The 26,215-nt window shown below is 40.2% G+C and overlaps 1 protein-coding gene and 1 pseudogene across 1 annotated transcript in view; both read left to right on the top strand.

Moving 5' to 3' along the window:
- The window catches only part of LOC137261071 (ADP-ribosylation factor-like protein 1), a 382,131-nt gene that overhangs the window by 328,769 nt on the left and 27,147 nt on the right, over positions 1–26,215 (top strand). The window lies entirely within an intron of this gene.
- Positions 1,299–22,231, top strand: LOC137261061 (uncharacterized; annotated as a pseudogene).

The raw sequence follows: 26,215 nt of genomic DNA, 5'->3' as shown, positions 1-26,215 counted from the left end.
ATTGTATTCAAAGGTTCCAGTCTGACATTTATCCAACTACACGTTGAAGGGTTGACAATTGTAGAATAATTTCTAGGCTAAAATCGTATATCTCAAACTGGGTTAATACTGTTGTCATACTCAACTGATTTAAGATGAAGGGAATTAGTGTTCACTAGGAGAGAATGCTTTTAATACAACTTATTTCTTATGTCTGCTCGGAAACGAAATTCAATCTCTCCAACAGTGACATATTAGTGAAAAATGTCTGATATGCAGTTCTTGCACTTACTAGTTTTCAGTATAAGCATATTAATGGTAAAAGTTATTCCGTGAAATCGTCCGTAAGCAGTTGAATCTACACAACATAAACCTTTCAGTATTTCAGTGGTTGATAAAAACACTGACTCCGTGATAGCATAATTTATTACTCGTCCTTTGAAGATACTGCAGTTTAATATTTTTTACGAGATTATTATGCTGTGTAATACCACTTGACGTATGACGTCAAAATGGTTCAAAGTTGTGACGTCAAAATGCTAATATCGCTGTGGTAATTTTGCTAGACCTTCCTTGATTCGCTGAAAGCTGGGAGTTCTCTCTCTGTAGGCAATTTCGCAGTTTGTTTCAGTTTGTGTTGGCAAGTAATAAACGGAATACTAAACGCACTTCAATGAAATACCATTTTTATTAAACTCGTTAAAGATTTAGTATCAAACAGCTTTCGCTCATTAGATACGAAATCATGAACTCGTTTAACAAAAATGGTGTTACACAAAAGGTCGTTTAGTATCCTCACCTTCTTCCATCTCACTGCAAAACACATAATCGCACGCAAAAATATTTTCCCAAGCAAAGACAGATAAAAATGGTCTGATCTTTATTCGTGAGATCTACATTAAGCGCAGTTCCACAGAAAACAACTGTACTCTGCTATGTTCCAAATGTATGCCAATGTTCTGTGAATGTCTGAGTCTGGACAGACAATCTGGCATCAATGCATCTGGGATGAAACAACAAGCATTGACCCAGCCAGCTAGCTTGACCATCTGATCCTATTTTGAGCATTTTATAACAAGCATACCTGTTAAGGAGCCATTCATGAGTATATCCTTCTCTTGTTGACATTCACCTTAAACAGGTTTTTAAAAAATATTATTCAATATATTTTTGAATCTCTAAAACCTAAGGTTAAGGCTTGAACTGCCTCACTTAACTACAGGTGTCACACTGATCTGAAACATAAAAGATTTTGTCGTTGCACAAGTTACTTCCCCTTGTAGCCCAAAACAGAAAGTAGGAGTTACTTCCTTGTTACATGGCGAGGCAGATACATCTCTCTGTACGTTCTTCGCATTTTACAAGGTAAATAGTACCGATATTCCTGACTGTTAGATGAAATAACCTTCATTCACTCACTATTGTTTATAGCAAAAAAGTTTGGAAAACCAATGATGACATTATCTGTAAAACGATGACATTTTGATGGAAATATGGGTGATGTAGAAGATTGCAATGGTATTTGATTCCAGTAAGTGATATGTTAATGTATGTTTAATGAAGCAAAACACTATAAAAGTATTTCGAACAGTTACTATAATCTGAGACCTTAAGAATCATTACAACAAACCTGTTGTTTGTTCGTGCCCATGATATAACATTGAACATATAACATCATCAGGGACAATTTCTCGTTTGTTCACAATGAAAATACCAGTCCATTCAAGGCAACAAAGGAGAAATATTTTATAATCGAACGGTGGCAATTGGGTTCAGCTGGTGTTTGAATTAACTGAGATCCTACAGATCTTGTTGCTGCACAAGTTACTTCCTCTTGTGGCCAGTGCAGAAAATACGATTTACTTCCTAGTTACCGGTACATGACAGACGTTTGCACTATACATTATTCACACTTTACAGGCTAAATAATATGTACAAATAATGCTGATTGTCGCTGATTGTGTATAACAAATATCGTACATCTAAATCCCATAGACCGCTAACTACACATACAGGTTATCATGCGGGTGTCACGGTTTTGAGATGATTAATATCCTGCATTGGAAATAAACATTGTATTTAGTGAGGCAAGCTGAATACACTATGTTTATTCCTAATGCACGATTTTAACCACACCAAAACACACGAGTGTAATAACATATTCATCCTTCAATGTCAATCTTACTTTATAAGATTTCAATCATGCGATTTCAATTGCGATTTCAATTGAAATTTCAATTGCCACAAAATAGAACGCAAAGACAACCAATTACAAGACACCACAAGGTATCATCTTATTGAAACAGATGATCCAATCATCCAATCAAAATCCTCAGTATTATCACAAAGATTCCCACGAACATAAAATGCACATGATATGCATATTCATCAACCTGACCTAACCATGCAACAGGCAAAGAGAATACAATGAATACTGTTACCCACAAAACTGTACAACTCAAAAAAGGAAACTTCTATTGACTTTTAAATAAACAAACTACAATGTATAAAACACGTGAAAACGTCACTGCTACAGTTACATCAAAAGCTTGGTGACACAATTTTCCACTGATCACTCAACTGCTTGTGTTAGGTCATCTAGTTCCAATATGTTCTGCTCGTAAACACTGACAGTGGGTGAGGACACTTTTTTATTGTCTTTGTATGCATATGAAGCTCTATCTTTGTCTTGTAATCCACTTCATCTATCATAGCCAGACATGAATGTTCTTCCACCGAAGCACTGACAGAACCGTATCCACTGCCGTTAATCTGGACACGATCCCCGATAGAGGGGCGTGACATCATGTTTGTTTACAATGTCAAAAGAGTCCCTAAATTGTGCATATGACCTTTTTAATTTGCATCGACATCCGTATATGACCCTAACGGACACCCAAAATATCCGTTGTCTTTATCCTTCTGCTATCCATTGTATAATAAAGGACGATGTATATTTCTTTTGTTTCTTATGAGAAATGTATTTCCATTACTACGTAATGTCTCCCCATTTGGCAGACACGTGATTTTTTTTAGACAGTTAGGGATCCTAAAAGAACAAGATATTCATGGACGACAAGTTAGTATTCTGTTCTGCTGTTGGCACCCTTGCATAAGGATTGGCTAAGCATCTATACAGTTAGCAGTGTTTAAAATTCCGAAGATTTCAAGCCAGACAGTCGAACTGGTAACTTGAAAATATTACCAGTCCGGATACAAACTTGCCTGTCCGGTTTTCAACAATAAAAAAACGAAAACAATCAGGTTTCTGAATACTGTTTTTACTGGATGTAAGCTACATGGCCTGGTTTATAAATCTGTTTCATTTTCTGCCTCACAGTAACAATCAAGATTAGACAAATTTGAGTCACTGTCTGAGTCGGCAGTGCAAATTTTTTTTCAGCAGAAGGAACGTCATCATCATCTGCAGCTAAATGCTGTTGAAGGACAACTGCACTCTTCAAAGCTTGTATTGTTCTGGGTAAGAGGTGGTGATTTTGATTCCATCTGAACCTGTCTGCTGATACTGTGAAACGTATACTGTTAGCCAGTTAGGCAGCTTAGGGGTAACAATATCTACCAGACCGCCGGACTGACAACTTTTGAAATTAGACCCTCCGAGATGAAAATAGACCGTTCGGGAATTTTAAACACTGCAGTTAGAGTTTCTGATCATTTTCAAACACTGGCCTCCCATAGGCTGCTACAGGTCAAACTTCCTGTCACAGCTGATTGAGCTAACTGCGCTGAATAGATTTGTTATGCAGGGACCATGGTAATGATTATAGTGTCTAACAATGAAACTCACAACCCATTCACGCCAACAAAAGAGAAAAAAAAGCCATAATCGAACATATTCAATAGACTTCAGGTTTAAACAGTGTCACGTGGCTGCAGGTGTGTGACTCATCTAAACCCATACAAATCTCATTGAAAGTAGGATTACCTAACTTGTCCTATGGAAAAACAGAGACATCAATCTGTATGTATACGTTCTTCAAGTTTTAGAAGGTAAGTTGTACAAATATTGCTGATTGTTGCATAAAAGCACCAATGCTGACTCATTTGTCCATGTAGTGAATATTGATACAGAACTTTTGACAAATAGATATAAACCTAAAGTGTGCTTCTCACTATATATTAAGTCATCTCTTGTTTTCCCAGAGTAACCGCATTTGAGGTTTTCATTTCGGAGGAACAGGTTTTCGTTCGTGAGACCAGAGATAATCTAAAACAGGGATAAGTCACTCGCTTGCTTTCTTTGCCATTTGCTCTAATTAACGTGTGCCTCGTCATGCTCCAACGCATACAGTGACTTGGCTCGTTCCCAGCGCAATTTCAGCTGTGTTAAACAGAACTTCTACCAGTTTATTGTGTCAGTCGGAATTTTACAATGACAATGATTGAATGAATTATAGTTAGAATTCAGAGCAAGAATTCTATGCGAATGAATGAAAGAAATAAAGAAAAGAATAAAAGGAAGTACATATGTTTGGATTTGACAGTCGACACTGTTTAGATGAGACCACCATATTTGTTGATAGATGTCACACGGGACAAACCAATTTTCAGGTAGTCCAAGGAAACTTAGCCAAGGTATCCTGGCGTAATGGGTTTCCGATCGGATAGCGATAAAATATTTCGTGAACGAAAAATATATGCAATCTTTTAATGTCGTACGGCCTGCCTTCTAGACAAGATGAAGTTTATTTCATAAACTGTTATATTTACATGCACATCACACATTTTCTATCGTTAATCCCCTACTGGTGTCGAAGCAGTCTCAAAGTTTCGCTGGACATGACGTCATATGTTTTCCATCCTTTCGTTGGCTGAATATTTTTAGCAATGTTATGATAGTACGGCATGCCCATTATATCAAAAACTCGCAGACATAATAAAGAATTTGCCTTTCTAAATTGCTCTATGACAGTGTTAAGTGTAGTCGTGAACAAAACACCTGCGGCAGAAGATTTCATATGCCATTTATCGTGGTGAGTACCATATGAAACGTAATACCTTAGCATTCCGATATGTAGTTTTGTAGTTTTTGCACTTGATATTTTTCAGTTCATGCATTCTTATACGCATGTTAATAGTCAAAGTTATTCCGTGAAATCGTCCGTAACAGTTGCCTCTACACAACATAAACTTTTCAATATTTCTTTGGTTGATATAAACACTGACTAGCATAATTTATTACTCGCCCGTTGAAGATACTGCAGTGTAATATTTTTACGGCAACATTACTCTAATGTAATACCGCTTGACGAATGACGTCAGAATGGTTCAAAGCTGTGATGTCACAATGCAAGAGTCCTCACTCTGTAGGTAATTTCGCTGCAGTTTCTGTCAATATATGTTGGCAAGTAATAAACGGAATACTAAACTCACTTCTGCGAAATACCATTTTTATTAAACTTGTTAAAGAATAAGTATCAAACCACTCGTATCATTAGATACGAAATCATTAACTTGTTTGATAAAAATGGTGTTACACAGAAGGTTGTTTAGTATCCTCTGTGAACACAAGGTCATCATTAATTAATGACAGGTTTGAGTGCTTCATCTTCTCCCATCTCACTGCCAAAGACATAATCTGACACAAAAACATTTTCCCAGGCAAAGCCAGTTAAAAAATGGTCTGATTTTATTGTTCCAAGTGAATGTTCTGTGAATGTCTGAGTCTGGACAGACTAATTGGTATCAATGCATCTGGGATGAAATGACAAACATTGATCAAGTCAGCTAGCTTGACCACCTGTGCCTGTTTGTAACATCTTACAACAAGCATACCTGTTAAGGAGCTATTCATGGGTATATCCTTCACTTGTTGACATTCACCTGAAACAGGTTGTTTTAAAATAATTCTTCAATATATTTTTGAATCTCTAAAACGTAAAGTTAAGGATGAACTACCTCACTTGCCTACAGGTGTCACACTAATAAGAGATGTCGCTGCACAAGTTACTTCCCCTTGTAGCCCAATACAGAAAGTAGGAGTTACTTCCTTGTTACCTGGCGAGGCAGAGACATCCCTCTGTACGTTCTTCACATTTTACAAGGTAAATAATACCGATATTCCCGATTGTTACATGAAATAACCTTCATTCACTCACTATTGTTTATAGCAACGTTGAAAAATATTTGAAATCCAATGATGACATTATCTGTAAAACGATGACATTTTGATGGAAATACTGGTGATGTAGAAGATTGCAATGATATTTGATTTCAGTAGGTGATGTGTTAATGTATATTTAATGAAGCAAAACACTATAAAGGTATTTCTAACAGTTACTATAATCTGAGACATTAAGAATTATTACGACGAACCTGTTGTTTGTTCGTGCCCATGATATAATATTGAAAATATAACATCGTCTGGGACAATTTCTCCTTTGTTCACAATGAAAATACCAGTCCATTCAAGCCAACAAAAGAGAAATATTTTATAATCGAACGGTGGCAATTGGCTGCAGCTGGTGTTTGAATTAACTGAGATCCTACAGATCTTGTTGCTGCACAAGTTACTTCCTCTTGTGGCCAGTGCAGAAAATACGATTTACTTCCCTGTTACCGGTACATGACAGACATTTGCACTATACATTATTCACACTTTACAGGCTAAATAATAAGTACAAATAATGCTGATTGTCGCTGATTGTGTATAACAAATATCGTACATCTAAATCCCATAGACCGCTAACTACACATACAGGTTATCATGCGGGTGTCACGGTTTTGAGATGATTACTATCCTGCATTGGAAATAAACATTGTATTTAGTGAGGCAAGCTGAATACATTGTGTTTATTCCTAATGCAGGATTTTAACCACACCAAAACACACGAGTGTAATAACATATTCATCCTTCAATGTCAATCTTACTTTATAAGATTTCAATCATGCGATTTCAATTGCGATTTCAATTGAAATTTCAATTGCCACAAATTAGAACGCAAAGACAACCAATTACAAGACACCACAAGGTATCATCTTATTGAAACAGATGATCCAATCATCCAATCAAAATCCTCAGTATTATCACAAAGATTCCCACGAACATAAAATGCACATGATATGCATATTCATCAACCTGACCTAACCATGCAACAGGCAAAGAGAATACAATGAATACTGTTACCCACAAAACTGTACAACTCAAAAAAGGAAACTTCTATTGACTTTTAAATAAGCAAACTACAATGTATAAAACACGTGAAAACGTCACTGCTACAGTTACATCAAAAGCTTGGTGACACAATTTTCCACTGATCACTCAACTGCTTGTGTTAGGTCATCTAGTTCCAATATGTTCTGCTCGTAAACACTGACAGTGGGTGAGGACACTTTTTTATTGTCTTTGTATGCATATGAAACTCTATCTTTGTCTTGTAATCCACTTCATCTATCATAGCCAGACATGAATGTTCTTCCACCGAAGCACTGACAAAACCGTATCCACTGCCGTTAATCTGGACACGATCCCCGATAGAGGGGCGTGACATCATGTTTGTTTACAATGTCAAAGTAGTCCCTAAATTGTGCATATGACCTTTTTAATTTGCATCCACATCCGTATATGACCCTAACGGACACCCAAAATATCCGTTGTCTTTATCCTTCTGCTATCCATTGTATAATAAAGGCCGATGTATATTTCTATTGTTTCTTATGAGAAATGGATTTTCATTACTACTTAATGTCTCCCCATTTGTCAGACACGTGATTTTGTAGACAAGTAGGGATCCTAAGAGAACAAGATATTCATGGACGACAAGTTAGTGTTCTGGTCTGCTGTTGGCACCCTTGCTTAAAGATTGGCTAAGGATCGATAAAGTTAGTAGTGTTTAAAACTCCGAATATTTCAAGAAAGACAGTCGAACTGGTAACTTGAAAATATTACCAGTCCGGATACAAACTTGCCTGTCCGGTTTTCAACAATAAAAAACGAAAACAATCAGGTTTCTGAATACTGTCTTTACTTCATGTAAGCTACATGGCCTGGTTTATAAATCTGTTTCACAGCCACAATGAAGATCGGACAAATCTGAGTCACTGTCTGAGTCGGCAGTGCAATTGTTTTCAGCAAAAGGAACGTCATCATGAACTGCAGCTAAATGCTGCACTCTTCAAAGTTTATTTTGACCTGGATAAGAAGTGATGATTTTGATTCCATCTGAACCTGTCTGCTGATACTATGAAATGTATACTGCCAGCCACTTAGGCAACTTGGGGTAAAAATATCTTCCAGACCACCGGACTGGCAACTTTTGAAATTAGACTGTCCGAGATGAAAATAGAATTTTAACCCTCTCATTACCTGCCATTGCTCAAACTGGCTGTCAACTGGGCTGAACAGGCTTGTTGTGTAGGGACCATGGTAACGATCATAATGTCTAACAATGAAACCCCCAACCCATTCAAGTCAACAAAAGAGAAATAAAACCTTAATCGAACATATTCAATAGACTTGAGGATTAAACAGTGTCACGTGGCTGCGGGTGTATGACTCATCTAAACCTATACAAATCTTATTGCGCTTGTAGTTCAATACAGAAAGTAGAATTACCTAACTTGTCCTGTGGGAAGACAGAGATATCAATCTGTAGGTATTACGTTCTTCGGGTTTTAGAAGGTAAGCTGTACAAATATTGCTGATTGTTGCAGAAAAGCACTGATATTGCCTCATTTGTCAATGTAGTGAATAGTGAAATAGATATAAACCTAAAGTGTGCTTCTCACTATATATTAGGTCATCTCTTGTTTTCCCAGAATAACCGCATTTGAGGTTTTCCTTTCGGAGGAACAGGTTTTAGTTTTCGCAAGAGACCTTTTCGTTCGTGAGACCAGAGATAATCTAAAACAGGGATAAGTCACTCGCTTGCTTTCTTGGCCATTTGTTCTAATTAACGTGTGCCTCGTCATGCTCCAACGCATACAGTGACTTGGCTCGTTCCCAGCGCAATTTCAGCTGTGTTAAACAGAACTTCAATCAGTTTATTGTGTCAGTCGGAATTTTACAATGACAATGTTTGAATGAATTATAGTTAGAATTCAGAGCAAGAATTCTATGTGAATGAATGAAAGAAATAAAGAAAAGAATAAAAGGAAGTACATATGTGAATGAATGGAAGAATAAATGATACACAGCGGCCTTCCCTCCCAAAACATGTTTAAGAACGCAAAAGTATCGCGAGAACACATGTGTTAACGCCAGCTGTTCTTTTAAAAATCTACTTTGAGACACTTTTGTTTACATTAATAATTATCTTAAATATAATCTAATTGCATGTGGGGAATGGCATTGACATTAACAAAATGTTAACTGACACTGTCACACACCCCTCCAAAACAGAAAGTGTAAAACTGTAAACTCCTTTCCGTTTTGTCAAATAATACGATCAACAAGAAAGGAAAAAGTTATGCGTCCCTTCTAAACATCCAACGAATGTGTGAAAGAAGGTTTTATCGGCACAATTTTGTCTGTCTTTCGATGTGAATCAAGAATGGGAACCGGTGAGCTGTAAGATACCGACTTCAAACTTTACTACAAATCTACTGTCTTAATTGCACAATGCTGACACTAATACCAATTATTTGACTTAGACTGAAGTGACAAAATAGTTAAATCAGCTTCTACATGTAGGATTTCAATTGTCACAACACTCAGCGAATTTAATCAGCTGTTGAAAATAAACCCGGCCCAATCTTAAACACTAGGCTTCTGCCATATTGGCTACACTGGTTACGTAACCACCCGAGACATACGTTCTGGGGCTTTTCAGGGAGTTTCTTCCCCCTTCTATATATAGTTTCCCTGGTAAGACATGAGTGTTTGAAATCAGTTGAAAAATACCCGTGAAGGTTAAGCCAACACTATAAAAGTTTCCCAAAAGGAATTGGAACTACAAATCTCAGAATCGTAAGCAGAGGCTCTACCGCACGGCCACCGGACCGACGAAGGTAGTGAGGTTACATTATCTACTTATAGTTACTGTCATTATGAGTATGCCATGAAAGACGACTATGCTTGTCGTAAGAGGCGACCAACGGGATCGGGTGGTCAGGTTCGCTGACTTGGTTGAGACATGTCATCGGTTCCCAATCGCGCAAATCGATGCTCATGTTGTTGATCACTGGATTGTCTGGTCCAGACTCACTCACTCACTCATTATGAGTAAAATTGATTTTACGCGCACTTCAGTTATTGTTATGAGCCTTTATTAAATGATCATCTACATTGTAATTGTCCATCATTGACGGTATACATGTTAGAGAAAACAGTTCTCCTCGGTTTTGGTAGACAACGTAATACAGTCGGGACTCTCCCTCCGGTTTTACGTTGTCTACCAAAACCTCGGCGGCGTGTTTTCTGTCATACATAGTGTTTGGATTTGACAGTCGACACTGTTTAGATGAGACCACCATATTTGTTGATAGATGTCACACAGGACAAACCAATTTTCAGGTAGTCAAAGGAAACTTAGCCAAGGTATCCTGGCGTAATGTCGTACGGCCTGCCTTCTAGACAAGATGAAGTTTATTTCATAAACTGTTATATTTACATGCACATCACACATTTTCTATCGTTAATCCCCTACTGGTGTCGAAGCAGTCTCAAAGTTTCGCTGGACATGACGTCATATGTTTTCCATCCTTTCGTTGGCTGAATATTTTTAGCAATGTTATGATAGTACGGCATGCCCATTATATCATAAACTCGCAGACATAATAAAGAATTTGCCTTTCTAAATTGCTCTATGACAGTGTTAAGTGTAGTCGTGAACAAAACACCTGCGGCAGAAGATTTCATATGCCATTTATTGTGGTGAGTACCATATGAAACGTAATTCCTTAGCATTCCGATATGTAGTTTTGTAGTTTTTGCACTTGATATTTTTTAGTTCATGCATTCTTATACGCATGTTAATAGTCAAAGTTATTCCGTGAAATCGTCCGTAACAGTTGCCTCTACACAACACAAACTTTTCAATATTTCTTTGGTTGATATAAACACTTACTAGCATAATTTATTACTCGCCCGTTGAAGATACTGCAGTGTAATATTTGTACGGCAACATTACTCTAATGTAATACCGCTTGACGAATGACGTCAGAATGGTTCAAAGCTGTGACGTCACAATGCAAGAGTCCTCACTCTGTAGGTAATTTCGCTGCAGTTTCTGTCAATATATGTTGGCAAGTAATAAACGGAATACTAAACTCACTTCTGTGAAATACCATTTTTATTAAACTTGTTAAAGAATAAGTATCAAACCACTCGTATCATTAGATACGAAATCATTAACTTGTTTGATAAAAATGGTGTTACACAGAAGGTCGTTTAGTATCCTCTGTAAACACAAGGTCATCATTAATTAATGACAGGTTTGAGTGCTTCATCTTCTCCCATCTCACTGCCAAAGACATAATCTGACACAAAAACATTTTCCCAGGCAAAGCCAGTTACAAAATGGTCTGATTTTGGACAGACTAATTGGTATCAATGCATCTGGGATGAAATGACAAACATTGATCAAGTCAGCTAGCTTGACCACCTGTGCCTGTTTGTAACATCTTACAACAAGCATACCTGTTAAGGAGCTATTCATGGGTATATCCTTCACTTGTTGACATTCACCTGAAACAGGTTGTTTTAAAATAATTCTTCAATATATTTTTGAATCTCTAAAACGTAAAGTTAAGGTTTGAACTACTTCACTTGCCTACAGGTGTCACACTAATAAGAGATGTTGTCGCTGCACAAGTTACTTCCCCCTTGTAGCCCAATACAGAAAGTAGGAGTTACTTCCTTGTTACCTGGCGAGGCAGAGACATCCCTCTGTACGTTCTTCACACCTTACAAGGTAAATAATACCGATATTCCCGATTGTTACATGAAATAACCTTCATTCACTCACTATTGTTTATAGCAACGTTGAAAAATATTGGAAAACTAATGATGACATTATCTGTAAAACAATGACATTTTGATGGAAATATGGGTGATGTAGAAGATTGCAATGATATTTGATTTCAATAGGTGATATGTTAATGTATATTTAATGAAGCAAAACACTATACAAGTATTTCTAACAGTTACTATAATGTGAGACATTAAGAATTATTACGACAAACCTGTTGTTTGTTCGTGCCCATGATATAATATTGAAAATATAACATCGTCTGGGACAATTTCTCCTTTGTTCACAATGAAAATACCAGTCCATTCAAGCCAACAAAAGAGAAATATTTTATAATCGAACGGTGGCAATTGGCTGCAGCTGGTGTTTGAATTAACTGAGATCCTACAGATCTTGTTGCTGCACAAGTTTCCCTTGTAGCCCAAAGCAGAAAATGCGATTTACTTCCTAGTTACCAGTACATGTGAGACATTTGCACTATACATTATTCACACTTTACAGGTTAAATAATAAGTACGAATAATGCTGACTGTCGCATGAAACCACCTTCAGTCATTCATCAGACCGCTAACTATACATACAGGGTATCATACCAGTGTCACGGTTTTGGGATGATGAATATCCTGCATTGGTAATAAACGTTGTATTTAGTGAGCCGTGGCAAGCTGAATACGTAGTGTTTATTCCTAATGCAGGATTTTAACCACAATAAAAGACACATGAGTGTGATAACCTATTTATCATTCAATGCCATTCTTACTTTATAAATACAATGGAAGCTGTCAAAACCGGCATCTGTCAAATCTGGCAATCAGCCCCATTCATGATTTGTACATTTACCATCAGCTCTACAATGCAGCACTTTGTCTAAACCGGATATTTCTTCAGTCCTAATGAGTGCCAGTTTAGACAGCTTCCACTGTATAAAAACATGCGATTTCAACTGACACAAATCAACAACCTATAACTGCTTCTTAGGACTGATAAAAACTGAAGCCGCAGGTAGCACAATCAACATAAACAAAGGGCTGGATGTTCCATTACACCCAAGCAGTCTGGAAGAAGGTACAGAAAGTTGGTTTGACTTGTGCTTGTCAAGACACTCCAGATGTCAGGCTGTTGGTCTGGAGAGCCATGGGCCTGCCTCTGGTTCCTGTCATCATTGACGTCTGGTTCCATGCCCTGGAGGATACCCCGCCAGGTGAAGCAGTGGACAACTTCAGCGACTACATCATATCCTACTGGTTGGAAGGAGACCATGGGAGGGCAACGTGGAACCATCACAGCACCGAATGGCCACGTACGACAAACCACGTCAAGCGCTGGCATAGACAACTCAGAATTTTCATAGAGAACCATCCAAACTTAAATAAGATCATAGACTTCACCCCACCCTGACAAATAACAACTTTTGCGTTTTCAGTGATGATAGTTTCTTACACAACTTTGTTTGGTGGAGTCCGGAAATGTTCAAATATAAGAAAACTGTTGTGTATTAGTAAATGATAAACATGTGTGTTATTTATATTTATGTGGCAATTTTGTACAATGATAAAATTTGCAATTCATCAGTCCGTTTCTGACTCAAACGGACTGTACATGACAAGCAGCAAACAAATTGCTCCTGGGGAAACTATTCTAATGAAGGCCTCGACTGTAATTAATTATATACTAATCAGCAATCAAGGATATGTTTATTTGTTACAGGGAGCTGGATTGAAATCAAACTAATCCTGGAATCTGAAATGTTATCTATGGAGGAAACTAAGATATTTTGAATGATGGAAACTTCCATAGAGGGAAGTCAGCAGCAGGGGCGACAACCCACTACAACACCAACACCAGATGTCTCTGTGGCTACACCTTCCACAGATACTCTCATTACCACAGATGCACAACAGCAGCGGGGACAGCCCACTACAACACCAACACTAGATGTCTCTGTGGCTGGACCTTCCACAGATACTCTCATTACCACAGAGGGAAGACAGAAGCAGGGGAGACAACCCACTCCAACACCGACACCAGGTGGCGCTGTGGCTGGACCTTCCACAGATACTCTCACTGTCACAAGGGCAAGACAGAAGCTGGGGAGACAACCCACTCCAACACCGACACCAGGTGGCGCTGTGGCTGGACCTTCAACAGATACTCTCACTGTCACAAGGCCAAGACAGAAGCGAGGGAGACAGCCCACTATAACACTGACACCAGTTGGCGCTGGGGCTACACCTTTCACAGATACCCTCACTGCCAAAAGGCCAAGATGGGAGCAAGGGAGACAACCCACTACAACACTGACACCAGGTGGCGCTGTGGCCACACCTTCCACAGATACTGTCACTGCCACAGGGCCAAGACAGAAGCTGGAGAGACCCAATACAACACTGACATCAATTGATGCTGTGGCTGGACCTTCCACAGATACTCTCACTGCCACAGAGGGAAGACACCGGCAAGGGGTTCAATCCTTGTCTACAGCCACCCACTACTACCTACCAGGTGAGGCTGTTTCCAAACCCTGCATATGTATCTCTTTTTAGGAAAATGAAAATAGTGCGTGTGTGCCTGTCTGTCTGTGTTTGTGTCTGTGTCTGTCTATGAAAAGAATCAAGGCACCAAATATTCACCAAGTTTCCTTGGTTGTATAACAGTCGTGTGATCTTGTGTTCAGACTGACTATTTACAATTTCGTTATGTTTTTGGATTGCCAGAATCAGAACTGTGTCTTCAGGTTTGGCCAAAGTTGGTACCATGTTGTTGTCTGACCTCGTGCCCAGAGTTCAGGTCACGAAACAGGTGAAGTTAAGCAACGTCGAGATCCGACAGTCCTTAGATGGGTGACTGGGCTCGGCGAGTTGACTCCTGAGAGTTTCAAGGATTTGGTCCTGCCCCAAAACGAAGCACATTTGATATATGTGGTCTCGTCTTAGGCAAGTGAGTTTGTTCAACAAACCCTGTTGCCACTGTTCACCCAGCAGAAAATGGGTAACCGGTGAGAGAAAGTCATGTGACTATAACCTTCTAGCACCTAAAAGATAGCATGGGTTATCCGGGGAAATAATAACCGCTTTGAGCATGCCCCTCCTTGGAGTGGAATTCAGCGCATTACAAATACCATTATTATTACAAAGTGACTTCTGGGTTTTGCGTCATTTCTGGATCTTTTCTCATTAGTATGGTAAACATGGATGACTTATGTCATTCCTTTATCTGTGTATCCCACTTATTAAGAAATTACAAGTCTCAATAAGCAGATTTTATATTTCAGTGGGTTGTAATGCATTTCTTTTTCCTTTCTTCAACCCAGGTTCTTCAGTTTCACATTATGACTTGTCCAACTCCTCCAACATTGCAGTCGGCAACAGCGGCCATCGAGGCTGTATATCACAAGGTGTGATAAATAGAGAAAACCATTTGCTATGTATAACTAACCTGCGCTTTGTCATGCAACACTTGTTCTGAAGTTGTTTGATTAGGGTTACATCATCCTCAGTAAGGCTTCAAAAGGTTTCATGGTTCACATGTAGAGAGCTTTCAACTGTCTGCTGCAGACATGAGCTGCAGAAAAATGACCCACTGTATATAAACAACCGATGCTTCTTCCATGCTGAACCAATTTGTACCCATATTGATTTCCTGTAAAATATCAGCAGTAAGTATGGTGTTCAGAATTATCTTGAAATCAGAATGAAGTCAGACCTTGAATTTCAGTTTCAATTTTATTTTTTTCGTATTTTCTCCAGAGAGTCTCAGCACAAGGATCAAGCAGCTGGGCGGTATGTTCGTGCAAACCGGTGCTCTCCACAAAGCTGAAGAACTTCTGAAGAGACACCGCCACGTTTCAATCTGTGGAGCCCCAGGAGATGGCAAGACTACTGCTGCTCTCAGGATCTGTGAAACGTACATGAAGAAAAACTATCAAGTATTGTTTGTAGAAAATGTTGAAGGGTTTGACATTGATATCGTTATTGAGCGAAAGTGTGACACGTTGGTTGTGTTTGATGATGTCTTTGGTTCTGTTGTATTTCCTAGCAGCTTGGAGAAATTACAGAAAGTGTTCAGTGCCTTGCTTGATAATTTACTTTCCCTGACAAGAGACGAGGAGCTAGCAGCCAAGGGAGAAAGAAAGGAGAAAGTGAAGACAGACATGATGAAGAAGGAAGATGAAAAGCAAGATGAAGACGTAACGACAAAAAAAAGCAGTTACAAACTTCGCATCATTTTGACATCCAGGAACTACAACTGGAATGAGGGATGTGCAAAACTACATCAGTTCAAAGTAAGTCTATTTAAACCTGAAAGTGTTGTTGATATGATAAAGACATATTTGACCACTGAAGAAAAGAAACAGATCATGACATTGTTCAGCAAGAGAAGCCAGATCTGCAGTATCTCCGATACAGACATGAAAACTGTTACAGAGTTAAAGGACAGCATGTTTGGATATCCTTTGACCTGTAAACTGTACTTCACCAACCCAGCGTTCCAGATGTACAGTATTGGGGACTTTTTTCTGAAACCAGTGACATACCTGAGAGATGACCTTGACACCATTGTTCGTGAAGGCAGCAGCAGATCGACTGCTCTGATTCTCCTGGTCCTGTGTGGAGGAAAACTGGACCTTGCCTCCTTGACGATGGGAACAGATAAGAAGGTCACAGATCTGTTTCATGTTGTAAAGGAGAAGGTAGCAACATACACTGATACGGACATAGAAAGAGAGATAAACAATTTCACCGGTACCTACTGTGTCGTGGAGAATCATGTCGCCTCCTTTTCACATCCAGCCATTCACGATGCTGCCGCGTGTGCTTTGGGAAATCTGAACAGTGTTTTATTAGTCAAACACTGTTCCCTTCAGTTTTTGTATGAAAGAGTTAGACCAAGCATGACTGATGCTCGACAGACAACCCAAACTGATGATGTGACAAACATGATCTACATCACTTCTCGTCTTTACCCATTGATGATCAAGAGGCTAGTGGAGGGTATCCGTGAAGATTGCTTCAGATGGACAGTAGGCCACTCTGTGTTCAGAATCGATGAATTAGCATCGTCGCTGATGACGGAACTGGCAAATGACTTGCCTCATATAGTCCATCGAAAGGACAGCAAATCTGGTGAATGTTTTCTATACTGGACTTCCCTGTCTAATAATGATTTACTGTTCAGACAGTCACTATTAGTGATGATGAAAAAGGAAAATCTTTTCCCTGAGGATGTCAAAGACCTGTATGACAGTATCACAGGATGTATAAAGGCTGGACATCTGAGGAACCTGCAATGTATTGTTGATGTGCTAAAGAAGCATGGTGAATATGATGCAGACAGAAGGATGGCAGGAGGCAAAACATTGCTTATAATTGCTGCAGAGGCTGGACAGCTGGATGTGTTCAACTTTCTACTGCAAGAAGAAGCAAATGTTTCAGTGACGGACTGGAAAGGAAACAGTTGCCTCCACCATGCGTGTATTTCAGGAAAAAGAGATATTGTGAAAGTTGTTGTTGAAAAGTTTCCAGATATGATTGATGATTGTAATCATAATGGATTCACATCTGCAGTGTTGTGTTCTGAGACAGGACAGGAGGAGATCCTCAAGTTCCTGATATCACATGGCGCCTCTCTTTCTGTTAAGACATTTGAAGGTTTCAGTTGTTTACATAAGGCATGTTCAAGCGGTCATTTTTCAACTGTCCAATATTTGTTGTCTTGTGAAATTTTCAACATTAATGGTGGAACATTATCAAAGAGAACCCCGATTATGATGGTTACTGAAAATGGAAACTCTGATGTTTATCACCTTCTTGTGTCAGAGGGAGCTGATGTGTCTCTTACAGATACGATGGGCAGAGATTGTCTGATGTATGCGTGTAGGGGAGGTAACATGTCTATAGTTAAGCACTTACTGTCCTTGAAAACAATCGACATCAACAGGAGAGATGGCAGCAACATGACACCAGTCATGATAGCAGCTAAGGCCGGGCACTCTGATGTTTATCACCTTCTTGTGTCAGAGGGAGCTGATGTGTCTCTTACAGATAAGATGGGCAGAGATTGTCTGATGTATGCGTGTGAGGAAGGTAACATGTCTATAGTTAGGCACTTACTGTCCTTGAAAAGAATCGACATCAACAGGAGAGATGGCAGCAACATGACACCAGTCATGATAGCAGCTAGGACCGGGCACTCTGATGTTTATCACCTTCTTGTGTCAGAGGGAGCTGATGTGTCTCTTACAGATAAGATGGGCAGAGATTGTCTGATGTATGCATGTCCGAGAAGTAACATGTCTATAGTTATGCACTTACTGTCCTTGAAAACAATCGACATCAACAGGAGAGATGGCATCAACATGACACCAGTCATGATAGCAGCTATGACCGGGCACTCTGATGTTTATCACCTTCTTGTGTCAGAGGGAGCTGATGTGTCTCTTACAGATGAGATGGGCAGAGATTGTCTGATGTATGCGTGTGAGGAAGGTAACATGTCTATAGTTAGGCACTTACTGTCCTTGAAAAGAATCGACATCAACAGGAGAGATGGCATCAACATTACACCAGTCATGATGGCAGCTAAGGCCGGGCACTCTGATGTTTATGACCTTCTTGTGTCAGAGGGAGCTGATGTGTCTCTTACAGATACGATGGGCAGAGATTGTCTGATGTATGCGTGTGAGGAAGGTAACATGTCCATAGTTAGGCACTTACTGTCCTTGAAAACAATCGACATCAACAGGAGAGATGGCATCAACATGACACCAGTCATGAAAGCAGCTGAGGCCGACCACTCTGATGTTTATCACCTTCTTGTGTCAGAGGGAGCTGATGTGTCTCTTACAGATACGATGGGTAGAGATTGTCTGATGTATGCGTGTCAGGAAGGTAACATGTCTATAGTTAGGCACTTTCTGTCCTTGAAAACAATCGACATCAACAGGAGAGATGGCATCAACATGACACCAGTCATGAGAGCAGCTATGAACGGGCACTCTGATGTTTATCACCTTCTTGTGTCAGAGGGAGCTGATGTGTCTCTTACAGATAAGAAGGGCAGAGATTGTCTGATGTATGCATGTCTGAGAAGTAACATGTCTATAGTTAGGCACTTACTGTCCTTGAAAACAATCGACATCAACAGGAGAGATGGCATCAACATGACACCAGTCATGATAGCAGCTGAGGCCAGGCACTCTGATGTTTATCACCTTCTTGTGTCAGAGGGAGCTGATGTGTCTCTTACAGATGAGATGGGCAGAGATTGTCTGATGTATGCGTGTAGGGAAGGTAACATGTCTATAGTTATGCACTTACTGTCCTTGAAAACAATCGACATCAACAGGAGAGATGGCATCAACATGACACCAGTCATGATAGCAGCTAGGACCGGGCACTCTGATGTTTATCACCTTCTTGTGTCAGAGGGAGCTGATGTGTCTCTTACAGATGAGATGGGCAGAGATTGTCTGATGTATGCGTGTAGGGGAGGTAACATGTCTATAGTTAAGCACTTACTGTCCTTGAAAACAATCGACATCAACAGGAGAGATGGCAGCAACATGACACCAGTCATGATAGCAGCTAAGGCCGGGCACTCTGATGTTTATCACCTTCTTGTGTCAGAGGGAGCTGATGTGTCTCTTACAGATAAGATGGGCAGAGATTGTCTGATGTATGCGTGTGAGGAAGGTAACATGTCTATAGTTAGGCACTTACTGTCCTTGAAAACAATCGACATCAACAGGAGAGATGGCAGCAACATGACACCAGTCATGATAGCAGCTATGAACGGGCACTCTGATGTTTATCACCTTCTTGTGTCAGAGGGAGCTGATGTGTCTCTTACAGATAAGAAGGGCAGAGATTGTCTGATGTATGCATGTCTGAGAAGTAACATGTCTATAGTTATGCACTTACTGTCCTTGAAAACAATCGACATCAACAGGAGAGATGGCATCAACATGACACCAGTCATGATAGCAGCTGAGGCCAGGCACTCTGATGTTTATCACCTTCTTGTGTCAGAGGGAGCTGATGTGTCTCTTACAGATGAGATGGGCAGAGATTGTCTGATGTATGCGTGTAGGGAAGGTAACATGTCTATAGTTATGCACTTACTGTCCTTGAAAACAATCGACATCAACAGGAGAGATGGCAGCAACATGACACCAGTCATGATAGCAGCTAGGACCGGGCACTCTGATGTTTATCACCTTCTTGTGTCAGAGGGAGCTGATGTGTCTCTTACAGATGAGATGGGCAGAGATTGTCTGATGTATGCGTGTAGGGGAGGTAACATGTCTATAGTTAAGCACTTACTGTCCTTGAAAACAATCGACATCAACAGGAGAGATGGCAGCAACATGACACCAGTCATGATAGCAGCTAGGACCGGGCACTCTGATGTTTATCACCTTCTTGTGTCAGAGGGAGCTGATGTGTCTCTTACAGATTAGATGGGCAGAGATTGTCTGATGTATGCATGTCTGAGAAGAAACATGTCTATAGTTAGGCACTTACTGTCCTTGAAAACAATCGACATCAACAGGAGAGATGGCATCAACATGACACCAGTCATGATAGCAGCTGAGGCCAGGCACTCTGATGTTTATCACCTTCTTGTGTCAGAGGGAGCTGATGTGTCTCTTACAGATAAGATGGGCAGAGATTGTCTGATGTATGCGTGTAGGGGAGGTAACATGTCTATAGTTATGCACTTACTGTCCTTGAAAACAATCGACATCAACAGGAGAGATGGCAGCAACATGACACCAGTCATGATAGCAGCTGAGGCCAGGCACTCTGATGTTTATCACCTTCTTGTGTCAGAGGGAGCTGATGTGTCTCTTACAGATACGATGGGCAGAGATTGTCTGATGTATGCGTGTAGGGAAGGTAACATGTCTATAGTTATGCACTTACTGTCCTTGAAAACAATCGACATCAACAGGAGAGATGGCAGCAACATGACACCAGTCATGATAGCAGCTAGGACCGGGCACTCTGATGTTTATCACCTTCTTGTGTCAGAGGGAGCTGATGTGTCTCTTACAGATGAGATGGGTAGAGATTGTCTGATGTATGCATGTCTGAGAAGTAACATGTCTATAGTTAGGCACTTACTGTCCTTGAAAACAATCGACATCAACAGGAGAGATGGCAGCAACATGACACCAGTCATGATAGCAGCTGAGGCCAGGCACTCTGATGTTTATCACCTTCTTGTGTCAGAGGGAGCTGATGTGTCTCTTACAGATGAGATGGGTAGAGATTGTCTGATGTATGCGTGTAGGGAAGGTAACATGTCTATAGTTAGGCACTTACTGTCCTTGAAAACAATCGACATCAACAGGAGAGATGGCATCAACATGACACCAGTCATAATAGCAGCTGAGGCCAGGCACTCTGATGTTTATCACCTTCTTGTGTCAGAGGGAGCTGATGTGTCTCTTACAGATACGATGGGCAGAGATTGTCTGATGTATGCGTGTAAGGAAGGTAACATGTCTATAGTTAGGCACTTACTGTCCTTGAAAAGAATCGACATCAACAGGAGAGATGGCATCAACATGACACCAGTCATGAAAGCAGCTGAGGCCAGGCACTCTGATGTTTATCACCTTCTTGTGTCAGAGGGAGCTGATGTGTCTCTTACAGATGAGATGGGTAGAGATTGTCTGATGTATGCGTGTAGGGAAGGTAACATGTCTACAGTTAGGCACTTACTGTCCTTGAAAACAATCGACATCAACAGGAGAGATGGCAGCAACATGACACCAGTCATGATAGCAGCTGAGGCCAGGCACTCTGATGTTTATCACCTTCTTGTGTCAGAGGGAGCTGATGTGTCTCTTACAGATGAGATGGGCAGAGATTGTCTGATGTATGCGTGTAGGGAAGGTAACATGTCTATAGTTAGGCACTTACTGTCCTTGAAAACAATCGACATCAACAGGAGAGATGGCAGCAACATGACACCAGTCATGATAGCAGCTAAGGCCGGGCACTCTGATGTTTATCACCTTCTTGTGTCAGAGGGAGCTGATGTGTCTCTTACAGATAACGAGGGCAGAAACTGTCTCATATGTGTATTTTAAAGAGCCAGTGAGTTTAGATGGCTTTTCAAAACCTCAGATTGTATGCCTGTTATTAGACACCTTCTATCTGTGAAAACAATCAACATCAACTGTAGAGATTGCAGCAACATGACACCAGTCATGATAGCAGCTAAGGCCGGGCTCTCTGATGTTTATCACCTTCTTGTGTCAGAGGGAGCTGATGTGTCTCTTACAGATAAGATGGGTAGAGTGTATGCATGTGAGGGAGGTAACATGTCTATAGTTAAGCACTTACTGTCCTTGAAAACAATCAACATCAACAGGAGAGATGGCAGCAACATGACACCACTCATGATAGCAGCTGAGGCCAGGCACTCTGATGTTTATCACCTTCTTGTGTCAGAGGGAGCTGATGTGTCTCTTACAGATGAGATGGGCAGAGATTGTCTGATGTATGCATGTGAGGAAGGTAACATGTCTATAGTTAGGCACTTACCGTCCTTGAAAAGAATCGACATCAACAGGAGAGATGGCAGCAACATGACACCAGTCATGATAGCAAGTAAGGCCAGGCACTCTGATGTTTATCACCTTCTTGTGTCAGAGGGAGCTGATGTGTCTCTTACAGATGAGATGGGCAGAGATTGTCTGATGTATGCATGTCTGAGAAGTAACATGTCTATAGTTAGGCACTTACTGTCCTTGAAAAGAATCGACATCAACAGGAGAGATGGCAGCAACATGACACCAGTCATGATAGCAGCTAAGACCGGGCACTCTGATGTTTATCACCTTCTTGTGTCAGAGGGAGCTGATGTGTCTCTTACAGATGAGATGGGTAGAGATTGTCTGATGTATGCGTGTAGGGAAGGTAACATGTCTATAGTTATGCACTTACTGTCCTTGAAAACAATCGACATCAACAGGAGAGATGGCAGCAACATGACACCAGTCATGATAGCAGCTGAGGCCGGGCACTCTGATGTTTATCACCTTCTTGTGTCAGAGGGAGCTGATGTGTCTCTTACAGATAACGAGGGAGAAACTGTCTGATGTGTGTATTTGAAAGTGCCAGTGAGTTTAGATGGCTTTTCAAAACCTGAGATTGTATGCCTGTTATTAGACACCTTCTATCTGTGAAAACAATCAACATCAACTGTAGAGATGGCAGCAACATGACACCAGTCATGATAGCAGCTAAGGCCGGGCTCTCTGATGTTTATCACCTTCTTGTGTCAGAGGGAGCTGATGTGTCTCTTACAGATAAGATGGGTAGAGATTGTCTGATGTATGCATGTGAGGGAGGTAACATGTCTATAGTTAAGCACTTACTGTCCTTGAAAACAATCAACATCAACTGTAGAGATGGCAGCAACATGACACCAGTCATGATAGCAGCTGAGGGCGGGCACTCTGATGTTTATCACCTTCTTGTGTCAGAGGGAGCTGATGTGTCTCTTACAGATACGATGGGCTTGTCTGATGTATGCGTGTAAGGAAGGTGACATGTCTATAGTTAGGCACTTACTGTCCTTGAAAAGAATCGACATCAACAGGAGAGATGGCATCAACAGAACACCTGTCATGATGGCAGTTCAAGCCCAACACTCTGATGTTTATGACCTTCTTGTGTCAGAGGGAGCTGATGTGTCTCTTACAGATACGATGGGCTTGTCTGATGTATGCGTGTAAGGAAGGTAACATGTCTATAGTTAAGCACTTACTGTCCTTGAAAACAATCGACATCAACAGGAGAGATGGCATTAACAGAACACCTGTCATGATGGCAGTTCAAGCCCAACACTCTGATGTTTATGACCTTCTTGTGTCAGAGGGAGCTGATGTGTCTCTTACATGAAACAAGGGCAAAGACTGCTGAGATGTAATGGAATGGAAACTTCATCTTCACATATGATAATCTCGAAAGGAATCAAGACTGAACACTGAAGCTGAAATAATAAATGCACAGTGTCTCGTGTTGAAATATCTAAAAAATTATATATTTTTTATAAACTGGTATGGACATTTAGCAACATTTCAGTTCGGCAGACGAGGGCCACATTTCAACTGCATTCTCTCTTTCAGAGTGAGTGAGTGAGTGAGGTTAAATTTTACGCCGCTTTTAGCATTATTCCAGCAATATCACGACGGGGGTCAACGGCAAATGAACTTCGCACATTGTGCCCATGTGGGGACTCTCTTTCAGAAATGTCAGGGAATGTCAGAAATACTCAAAACACCATTTTCAGTTTTTATATTTCTGTAGTAAGCCATTTTTGGCAACTTCATACATTTAATAATGTAACTATTTGTATCCAGAGCTTACACAATGGTGTCATTCCAGTGATTTTCCAGGGAACCAATCATGAGTTGAATGGCCCCATTTGCAAACAATTTGTATAGGATGTTTAATGAAATGATGTAAGTCCTTCATACATGAGAAATGTGAGTGTGCAAGATAATGAGAATGACTCATTATTGCTTTACCTCGCTCCCAAAAATTCGCTCCCAAAACTTTGCTAAGATTATTTTTAATTTTGAGATTTGTGTAGGTTTATTTGTAGTGATTGTTGGAGGCAGGAACAGATTGAAACGGTCATGAAATACTGAGTGCTGGTGTGGCAGATCTCAAACAGAGGTGTGATTTCGAGTTACATCCTCTTACATAGAAGATTTGATCATTCCAGAGAATTTTATGATGTGTCAGTTTGGAGATGGTGGGCTGTATAACAGAGACAGGATGGCAATGTGAGGCTTTTAATGATTGGAATTACCTACTTGCCAACTGGAGAACAACAAAATTCCTGACAGGTTCGAGGAACACCTAATTTCCATCAGCAGAGTATTTGGGAGCCGCGGAGGCTGAGTGGGTTAGATGGCTGACTTTGTGTGCTGACCATAAGGTGCCTGACTCCTGGTTGTGGGTTCGAATCCCGGATTGTCCTTAACCCAGATATATTTGTATTTCCCTATTTGTTTCAGTGTATCATGTTCAATTTTAACTGATTGTGTTTAGTTTGTAGTTCTGTACAAAGTGGTTTGAGAGTAAAAACCCTCTGTAGTAAAACAATACAGAACCAAACACGCTAATGTTTTACAATGGATGTTGTACAGATTTGCTGTTTTCCCTGTTTCTACTTCTCCTTGGCAACCTGCTAACCTTTCTTCAGCATTAAGCAGTTAGGTCATGTGTTTATGAGAACGGTTTTCATCGATATTATTTTTGATTATGTTATGGAATTTAACAGTATTTTACATCTTTCCAACCAACATGTAAATAGTTCTGACAAGCATGGTCACAGTACTGATGAACATGATCACAGTAATGACGAATATGGTCACAATACTGATGAACAATGTCACAGTACTGGCGAACATGGTCACGGTACTGGCGAACATGGTCACAATACTGATGAACAATGTCACAGTACTGGCGAACATGATCACAGTACTGGCGAACATGATCACAGTTCTGACTAACATGTTCACAGTACTGACTAACACAGTACTGATGAACAAGGTCCGAGTACTGACCAATATATGCATAGTACTGTTCACACTGGGCTTCATGTTGACCCACCTGGCATGGTATTGACGAACATGAGTTGGGATTTCCAATATGTTTATTCATCCCGTATATTTGATGTTGTTGTAAGATAATGTCTCCATGTGCGAATGACACTAAGTCTCCTGGGCACAGTCCTGACAAACATGACCACCATTGTACCTATGAACATGGACGGATTGTGTGTTTATGTATTTACTTTTTATATTTGTATATATTTATGCATGTAACGTTGTAATGTGATAATGTATTCAGATTACAAGCATGGGCAAAGTACTGACAATGGTAAACACAGCACGACCCACCGTGGTCAGGTACTGGCAAACATGACCACCATTGTATGAACATGGAGAGATTCTGTGTTTACATGTTGTACTTTACACATGTTTATGTATATAACGCTGTAAGAGATGATGTATTCACATAGGGATCACAGGCATGATACTGAAATTGTGAGCACCGCATGAAATAACATGGGCGGGTAATGACAAACATGACCACCACTGTAGCTTTGAACATGGACAGATACTGTCATATGTCAAGACAGTGCTGGGTGTTTGCGTCTCAACCTTTTCTGACCATCATGGGAACATGGACTTTTTTATTTTACACGTCTATGCATATAAAACATTGCAATGCGATAATGTATTCAGATGAGAAGCACGGACATGATACTAACAA

The sequence above is a fragment of the Haliotis asinina genome, chromosome 14, assembly GCF_037392515.1.
Source record: "Haliotis asinina isolate JCU_RB_2024 chromosome 14, JCU_Hal_asi_v2, whole genome shotgun sequence".
NCBI lineage: Eukaryota > Metazoa > Mollusca > Gastropoda > Lepetellida > Haliotidae > Haliotis > Haliotis asinina.
This window is presented reverse-complemented; position numbering and strand designations above follow the sequence as displayed.